Genomic DNA, 9,837 nt, shown 5'->3' on the forward strand with positions numbered 1-9,837 from the left:
CAAATTAAAAGATCAGTTTCTGACTCTATTGCCGTTACAGATAACGAAGCGCTGGAGCCAGCGCTTCATTTTTTAAATTTTCTCGGCCAGATTTGCGCACCCAGTGTGAATTTGGCAGTTTTTTCTGGGCCTGGGGGTCCTAGTTGGACCCCCTGAGCAGTCCTAGGGGGTCAGAGTGTTTCTACCCAGCCCCTTTCGCTTGTTTTTTTACCTTTTTTTTAACCTTTTTCCTTGTGACCCGGCTACCGAGTCACAAGATGGCTGCCAACACTTCTTGGTTTGAAGTGTTGGCAGCCAATCAGAAGTCAGCTGGTGCTCAAATTTGTGAATCCTCCTCGGAGCTCATATATATAAAGTTTTACTTTTTGAATTTCTCTGGAACTGCTGAACAGATTTACACCATTTTTAAAAAAGCACGCTTTCTGTACCAAGACCTACCTTTTTGCCAAATTTGGTGTAATTCCATTCAGCAGTTTGGGCTGTAACCTGTTTCAAAATTCCTATGGAAATTAACATGGAGAAAATGTGTTTTGGGACCCCCTTTTTTTCGCAGCCCCCACTTAACGACTCGCCCCCAAACTTTTAAGACAGGAACTGACCTGATTGTGCTATTCGTTTTGAAAATTTGGCAAAGATTTGTCAAACGGCACCAAAGATATTGGCAAATCAAAAAATGCTTTTCATATGGATAATAGGTCCTAACTATAACTACATACTGGCGACTGCCAGTAGGTTATTATATATAGATAGCCAGTAGGTAGTTATAGTTAGGGCCGAAGTTTTTTTGCTAATAACATTGACGCACTGCTTGATGAACCTTCACAACATTTTTTTAAAACTTCTCTTTTTTAGTTCAACTGCTGTGTTGAAAGTTTTGGGGTATGTTGTCAAGTGCGGCAGAGAAAAAAGGGGGTCCCAAAATGCATTTTCTCTACGTTACGTATATGGGAATTTGTCATTTTTTGAACATTGACAACAGGCCAAATTGCTAAACGGAATTACACCAAATTTGGCAGAAAGCTAGATATTGGTTCAGAAATCATGCTTTTTGTAATTTGGTGCAAGACCATTTAGCAGTTTCAATGTTATTTAGGTTTAAAAAATATAGATATCTGGGAGACCAAAATCCTACTGAAACCCTACTGAAATTTGGTTGGCTGCCAAAACTTCAAAATGTAAGTGATGGTACCATACTCATTTTAGGAATTGTGGTGTGTTCTAAGGTGATTTTACCCTGTAGAAAAGCCTTCTCTTTTGATTCCAAAAATCATATTTGTGAGAAAATTGTTTTCTCAAGATTTCCCCATAGCAAAAGTGATCCAGAAGCTAAAATGAGAGCATACTTTCTGTAAATTCACACTATCTTTCTCAGCCGTATGAAAATGAAGTCTGATTGTTGATTCCCTAGTGTTTTACTGCAGCCTCCCAAAGTATTCCAACGATTAACTAGAGGGCTAATGATGTTACTTATGACAAAAGTATGGCACACCTGAAGCCATTTTGATTGAATCAAACTGGTAAAAGTTAAAACATTTAATTTAGAAACAAACAACAAGAGGGAGTTCAGTTTGTCCTAGAAAGTATAGTTAATGCTGTAGAAAGTAAAATTAGGACACAGTTTAAGTGAGTTCTCAAATATCTTATTCTTCCATTTCATTAAAACATTCAGACATGCAGACTGAAACATGCACTTTTGACGCATGCACACATGCAAACTGAAACATTTTACTACAGTGTTCTAATGATCAACCAGAGTGCTAACATTCTGAATTTATGCCAAAGGTATGGCACATATGAATGCCATCTTGATGGAATGAAACTAGAAAATTGTAAGCATTTTCTACTGAGGATCTTGCAGTAAATGATTAAATTAGGGAGCTTCATAGCAAATAAGTATCCCAAGATGGCCACCAGAGAAAAAAAAGCCCACATATAGCACAAATATCACCAAAGTGTAGCCCAAGTCAAACCCAACAACAGAAGTGTGCAAAACACTTAATTATTTAGCTTTTGTTTTTTTGCACTTTTATATAGCATAGACTTGACCCAAAGGTATAGGAGTGCTTTACATGAGTATCACTTACATCACAAAATGGCACATTAATTTTCATTTTAGGCATGGGGAGATTAAGTGATTTGCCCAGAATTACAGCATGCTAAGCTGATGCCAAAGCTCTAACCTGGTTCCCCAGTTGCAAAGTCTGCACATCCTCTCCATTAAGTGTAACATATAATCAAATGATCAACTGGGTAAAGAAAACCCCATGAAGATAGTAAATTATATAAAAGTGCTTTGTTGCTACTTGAGAGCTCAGAAAATATGTATTCATTTTAGTTGTTTATTGCACTAACCATAATTTCTATGGGAATAAGGAGGGTGCAGAAGCAACAAGTTGACCAACAAATTGACCATGTGTGCAGGCGGGAGGGGCAGTGGCAGCACAATGGACCATATAGGGCAGTAAAAAGGATGGCAGGGGCAAAGAACCAGGCAAGAGAGGCTGTGGCAGTATGATAGGCCATTGAGGGCAGAAGAAAGAGCCAGTGGCAGAACAATCATACATGGCAACAGACCCAATTCAGGCAGGAGACTCCTGATGTTTTTTAAGCCCAAAGGCCTTTATTTTATTGTCTCCTGCCTAAAAGCTTCTCTTTTTCAATGTAAATAAGTCAAAGGGGAAAATCAATTTGAAATATTCTTCTTACTATGTTCGTAATGTTGGCAAGTAAGGCTCGGGAAATGGGGTAGGGACACAGACTCAGATAATAGAGGGCAGAAAGTAGATGGGCTGGGGCACCAAACTAACCTTACAGGGCAGGTGTAAGTGGTTGCAGGAGCACTATAATCACACAGGGCAAGCAGGATGTCAGTGCAGCAAACGGTCCATGGAAAGCAATAGGGAGGGAACAGGGCCATGCACATGGACAATGGAGAGCAAAGGAGAAAGAGGTAATGGCAACAAGCAGATCATAGTGAACAGACAGGAGTGACAGTTGCATTATAACGAACTATGAAGGGCAGGAGGGAGTGGGCAGGGGAACAACAGCAGACCAAACAACGCAGGAGGGAGGGGACAAGGGTCTGTACATGGAAAATGGAGGGCAGGGGGGAAGGGGCAGAGCAGGGGTAGCAAGCTGACCACGGGGGACAGGTGGGATGGGCACTGTAAGCACAACACACCATTGAGGGTAACAGTGGGACTATAATGGCATACACAGAGACAATGGATTGAAGGTGGGAGGGGGTCAGGGTCAACAAACTGACCACACAGGGCAGGTGGGAGGGGCTGTGGTAGCATAGAAGACCATGCATGACAAGCATGAGGGTTAGTGGCAGCACAACAGCAATGGTGGGCACGAGGGTGGGGGCAGGGGTAGCAGCATGCACAAAAAAAAATTAAATTGATACTTGTATAGCACACTACTCACCCGCAAGGGTCTCAAGGCGCTTGTACGAATACTGCTGTGGAACCCATCCTGGCTTTCCCTGTGAGGTGTCCACTCCTGGGCACCCCCAAGGTGGAGGCCAGGCATCCTTTGCGTTGTGGGGGCTGTTGTGGAGATTAAGCAAGCTATTGCCCAGAGTGGCAGAGTGGGACTCCATGATTGGAAGAGGCACTGAGGCGAGAATTGTCAGGTCCGTGGAATTTTGAGCCCAAGACCCACCGAGGCGGGGAATTGAACCCTGGTCCCGGGCCAGACCTCTGCATCAGGGTCTGCCGCTCTAACCATTGAGCCACACTTCTCCACAAAAGACCATGGAGGATAGAAGGGAGAGGTAGGGGCTGGACACAGACAATACAGGGCAGGGGAAGGGACTTCACAACAGACCATGCAAAGCAGACAGGAGGAGCAGTAGCAGCACAATGGAGCATGGAGGTCAGAAGGGAGTGGAAGCATAAAGGACCATGGACAGGCAGCAGCCATCTGACCATGCTAGACAGGTGGGAGGGGTAGTGGCAGCGCAGCAGAACACTCAGAGTAGATAGGGGGTGGCAGGTCCATGGAACATGGTGGTCAGAAAGGAGGGAGCAGGGCCATGCACACAGTCATCAGAAAGCAGGGGGAAGGAGAGTAGGGACAACAAAGTAAGCAAAGAGGCCAAGCAGGAGAACAATGAAGCTGCATAGAATTGTAGAACACAGGGCAGGAGGAGTGGGCAGGGACATCGAGCTAAATGGAAGCCATTGGTAGCACATTGGACCATGCAGGGCAGGAGGGAGGGTCTGGTGCATGGACTCAGACAACAAAGGGTAGGGAGGAGCTGGATGGGGCCGCAAGCTAACTGTTTGGGGCAGGTAGGAAAGGCAGTGACAGAACAATGGCCACACACAGCTGTAATGAGGGAGCAGGGTCATGACATGGACAATGGATGTCAAGGAGGAGGGTTGCAGGAGGAGCAAGCTTGTGTGGGGGCAGCACAATGCCAGGCCAGGCCCTTCATTCAACCCCAACCCCACTGTGCATTGCAATGCACATCTTACTTCATTCTAAAATAAACCTTAGAAAATCACTGAAAAAACAAAGGTTACAAGGACGTTATAGTTAGAACATAGAATTTTAAAAAACTTTAGAAATTCACTGGCAAAAACAAAGGTTACAGGAACATTAGAGTTAGGCTCAGATTTCACTCATAGAAAACCAGTGAAATTCAGCAGTTATAGTTAGCTGGGCTGTTAGACCTGGCCCCTTGGCGTGAGTCTCCCTTCCACTTTTTGCTTCGTTGTGCCTCATGTTTTGCTGGTGTTAGCTGTTCAGAGCAATGTGCCACTGCCAACCAGTGCCACACTGCAAGTGCTCCCTATATAAAATATATATGTTGGTTGGATTCCATGATTGGCTTATTTGGTTTACTGTCAGACCCCAGTAAACTGCACCAGGAGTGCCCAGGGTTTGTAAATACAAATGCTGCTGGTGGGCTTGCAGCACTGGTTGTGCCATCCACAGAAGCGGTCTGGTAAAATCTGTCTAGGTCTGCCACTGCAGAACCTGCGTGCAGTCTGGTACTGTCATGCTGACTGGGCAAGTGCACCCTCTTGCCAGTCCCTAAACCTTCCCTTAACTTCATATTAGTCACACCTATGGTAGGCCCAAGGGCAGGGTGCATTGTAAGCATAAGGTAGGACAAGCCCTGATGTATGTGGCATGTCCTAATAGTGAATTACAGTCATTTTCGTCTTTCACTATTGTAAGGCTACCTGTTCTCATAGGCCAGGATGGGCTGTTGGAACTGTTACATCCTATGATCCTAACAGACCCAGGGAACATGGTAGAAAATTGAGTTTAGTATGCCTGAACTCAGAATAATAAAATACATCTGTTAGCAAGGTTTATTTTAATGTTCTGTGTTTGCAAACGCCACTTTTAGAAAGATGGCCTTTGCTTGCCTAACCATTTCAGCCCGCCTCTGCGCTGATGTGTATCTGCTGTCTGGTTTGTGTGAGTGACAGGGCTGGGGAATTCTAAGAGATAGTCTGGGCAGCCAAGTGGTGAATAGGAAGATTACACCAGGATGGGTGGGAGGAGTGCACCGGGACTTTGAATAGGTCTGTGCTCTGCCACCACAATGCTGGCTCCACCCCCTGTGGAGCGTCTGATGTCTCTGCCCTGCACACTGAAAGAAGAAGCCTGCATCATGTCAACAAAGGGCTCAGAAAACGGACCGAACTAGGCAAGGGCCCCCCTGGCCTGCAAGAACAAAAGAAATGTAGTATAAGTATAGGAGCCCTGCTCCTAAGAAATTAGATCCTGCTACAAGACGAACCTCTGTCTGAGGGGAAGGAACCGGGAAAGCTGTAGGAGGAGTACTGTCCCTGACCTGGGGGACTGGCCTGCAGTGGTTGCCTTGCTGCTGAAGGAGAGGAGAAAGATTGCTGATATACTTTGCTTCAACTTGTGCTGTTAAGGTCTCCAAGGGCTTGTTACTGAGCTTGCCCCCTGAACGAAGTCCCAGGACCAGTGGACTTCACCCCCCCCCCTCGAGAATCACCGCTGCGAACCGCCGTTCTCACCGTGAAGCTGACGCCGAGAGAAGTGTGCGCTAACCAGATCAGCGCATACACTAAGCAAGCCTGCGCCCAGCTGTCCAGCCCAAGCAACGCGACTAAGGCCCCCCTACGAGCCGTAGCTCGCAACGTGAAGGAAGGACTTCGTGATGCACTTTTATTGCCCCCTCTCCGCATCGTACTGCTCAGCATGCCCCCCTACCCCTGTTGTGGGCAGGCTGTGGTGCGTGGAGTGGTGGGTACGTCGCTCACCATCGGAGCGCACTGCCTGCTTCGCACCGCGCTTCAAGAAAATGCGCCGATTCCAGGGTACAGCTCGTACGCCGCAACGAAGAGCCAACGCACCGTACTTTCGCACCGTCCCCTCAAGCATCGTGACTAAGGCCCCCCTACGAGCCGTAGCTCGCACCGCAACAGGAGGACATCGCACCGTACAACGCGCTGGGATTCAACGCATCGTCCGTGACGAACTTTCCAAGATAAGGTACTGTGTCCGCTCGCACCGTAAGGTGTATGCATCGCCCGGAGTGCCTGCAGCAATTGTGAGCCCAGTTCGTATGCCCTGTGAGGTGTACGCATCGCCTGGAGCACCTGCAACGCTTGTGAGCCCCGCTCGTGAGCGCCGCAGGGTGTATGCTCCATCCGGAGCGCCTGCAATGCTTGTGAGCCCCGCTCGTAAGCTCTTTTCAGCCCGTACGAACCGTACGAGGTACATGAAGTGCACAGAACTATTGAAATACGCTTAACATCAAGAACTGCTTATTACTAGAAGTATTGTGGGCCCATTTTACGTTATTGGGTCTTGTGCTAAGTCTGCCTTTATATAAAATAATTATTTGTGTTAAACCCAGTGTGGAATACATTTGTGGGGTTATCATTGAATTACTGTGTGTGATCACAAATGCTCAACCATTGTGTCCTGAGATAAGCCTTGTCTGCTCGCACCAAGCTACCTAGAGCGTGAGCAGGGGTTATTGTTGGAGTGTAACCCCTTACCCTGACTGGAAGAGAGGATCCCTGCTTGACACAAGTTCCTACCTGTGTCAACCAGAGATTCCCAATACTAATATGGGCTAACTATAACACGCCCCCGCAATGCACTGCTTATGATCTTGCATATTAAATAGAGAAAGGTGAGCCATTTGAGATCCAGGGGATGGTATTTATTGCCACAGAACTGCAATACATTGAGGCACAAATTATGTAAAGAACAACACTTGTGCATTCGCAAAACTGACTAGTCTACAAAGAACATATCCAGTTACATGTTAAAAAGGGTTATGATTTCACATCTGCAATATCTCCATCTATCAACAAGTTCTAGTACTGTACCTTACCTTCTGGAAACACTGACAATGTGACCACCCGACCAAATGTCACAAGTGCAATGATTTCATGTATGCAAGCCAAGCATCACAATAATATTGACAATATTCTACATAACTTTATGACAGCGCAACAGAAAAGAAATCATTTCCACAAATAATGGTGTTTCAGGAAGATATTTGTGAACTGATGTCATTTCTACATTAGAACATCGATAAGATACTGCCCATTTGGTGCTGTTACCTAAGCAGACATGTGGCTCAGGTGAAGTGTGATGCCACAAGTAAGTTGCAAGCATGGCGATCAAGATCCATGTGTACTAGCATGAATTCGTGAGCTGACATGAGAAAAACTGCAGGGTGCAGGTCCATGTGTATGCCCTGTTGCAAGGTTTCACTGTAGAAGATGCAACAAGCAATAATGATCCAACAAATCTGTGTGATCAAGCAATTTAAGGAGTGACTTCAGATTAGGAAATGCGAATCCTATAATGACTTGTGCATGCTAGGTGCCTTGTTTAAGTTACTAGGGACTGATGCATATGTTAAATGTTTATCATGATAGGGTACCTGAAACTGAACATGTGTGTGGCTAAATAGCCTTAAGAACAAGCGAGAAACAGGCAGTGCCATTAAAAGGAATGCAGTAGCCATTACCTCTCCTGCTAGGACAGTGTCATGGTGAAGCCCTGCTGTATGCGGGTATTAATGCATCATAATATCTGGTGCAAGGGCTTGCATAAGATTGGTAATGAGAAATAAGAAGTGACAGTCCTTGTCCTCTGGAATGATCCAGTGGTAACCTACTGCATGCTACCTCCAGTTTCCGTGTTCCTACCATGTCTATAATCTTATTAGGAGGGAGTAGTAGCTCTCTAAAACACCTTTTTTTAGCCACACAAAGAAGATGAACCTTTTCCTGAATATCCTCCCTCTTCCGCAGTGGTTGTTTCTTATGATTAAGACCATTACTACACAACTGATATCATAATTGTGGGCAGATAGCTTGTTCTCCACTGGGTTACTTAGCATTGAATGTGATTGATCTATGGGTAGATTCAGAAGCAACTGTGGTGGTGTGTGGACATCAGACGTCAATGAGTTCCCCTTGCTTGAATTAGACTTTCATACTTCCATGTGAAGTTTGACGTTATTATTTGCATGGAAGAGGCGGTTCTTAATTTTCATTGTGAGTGTTTAGCTTTTCGTCACCTACAATGTTTTTGATATGTAATTTCTGTGAATTTTCATGTGTATATATGACGTCATCGTTCACTTGACAATGCATTTTTATTAACACGTTATGGCCACTAATTTTGTCTGATGGTGGTTTCCGTAGTATGTTGCGAAAGTCTGTTATAGTGTCTCTGCAGGTGTCCCTGCCGCGTTTTCTGTCTTTTTTCATCAGATACACTGTTGCAAGTTAAAAAGAAAAAACTCTAAAGCATGCCTGTTCCATATTGCCACATGTGTGGTATTGAGCAGGTCAGGTGGTATCTTCCGTCGGCGTAACCTGCTATGATGTAGATATTGTCACATTACCTTGTAATGCGTAAATATGGAAATGATGCTATTCTGTTCGGCAGCAGAGTAACATTTGTGGTAAAAATCTACCCCGAGCAGTCAAAATTGTTTTTGAAAGCATAGTAACAGAACAAACAACAGAACGTGAGCAGCTGCTGTTCTAAACGTGTTTGTTTTTCTGCATAACTTTTTAGCGAAAAGTGGGCACGTGGATACATTTTACCAGTGTCCACGTAGTTATGGGTAATTTTTCTTAATTATTTCCTACCACTCTTCCATTCTCGCTACTTTTTTACCTTTGGGCACTTTTGCAATCTTGGCTTCATACTTTTTCCGTGCTCATCCTCGGGCACTCCCCAATTTCACCTCTTTTGCCCTTTCTTCTCTTTCGTCCTCTAACCCTTATGTTCATTTTTTTTCTGATTCTCCCTCGTCCCACCTTATCATGTGTCACAAAGTGCTGTGAAGTGGAATAAAGAGATAAAGGAAATACACAAAGTCTGAAAATCAGGAAGCAGCTGCATTCATTTGTCAAAAATTGGGCATCTAAAGTACTTAATCACAAAAGCACGAATTGATTGTGATCAGCACTGCCAGACACTGTTTATCATTAATTCGTAGTTAAGCCTAAACTGTTCAGATTTCAGGGCTGTTGAAATTATCACAATACTGACAATATCTTAACACAAATCTAAACATTTCATCAGGCTCTTCATTACAAATCACCAAACAATACCTTTATCACAGTAATAAAATTTGAGAAAGCTCAGTGTGTGAACAGGCTTTAAGAAGGCTCATGTACTTTAGTGACAATGCTACCAGTGTCCAGTTGGAGGCCTCTCCAGCACTTTGGACCAGGAAACTGCTCTAATAGATTAGTGTAGTTTTGTTGACATATCTCTTACGACATCATTTACTCACTTAATGGACATAGTAAAGCCCGGTACATGATCCTTCGGCCTTCAAATCTGAAGTCTTTTTAA

Source organism: Triturus cristatus, chromosome 7 (assembly GCF_964204655.1).
Source record: "Triturus cristatus chromosome 7, aTriCri1.1, whole genome shotgun sequence".
NCBI lineage: Eukaryota > Metazoa > Chordata > Amphibia > Caudata > Salamandridae > Triturus > Triturus cristatus.